This window comes from Mus caroli, chromosome 11 (genome assembly GCF_900094665.2).
Source record: "Mus caroli chromosome 11, CAROLI_EIJ_v1.1, whole genome shotgun sequence".
NCBI classification, from domain to species: domain Eukaryota; kingdom Metazoa; phylum Chordata; class Mammalia; order Rodentia; family Muridae; genus Mus; species Mus caroli.
The window spans coordinates 65,181,485-65,181,733 of NC_034580.1; positions in this window are offsets into that span (position 1 = coordinate 65,181,485).

Below are 249 nucleotides of genomic sequence, written 5' to 3' on the forward strand. Positions count from 1 at the left end.
TCCTCCTCCTCCTCCTCTTCTTCTTCTTCTTCTTCTTCTTCTTCTTCTTCTTCTTCTTCTTCTTCTTCTTCATCTTCATTGTTTGGTTTCCATCTCCTAAGACAGGTGGATCTCTAAGTTCTAGGCAAGCCTGGTCTACAAAGTGAGTTCCAGGACAGCCAGGGCTACACAGAGAAACCCTATCTCAAAAACAAAAACAACAAAAACAAAAACAACACCCGCCCAAAAAAGCTAACAAATCAAAACAAA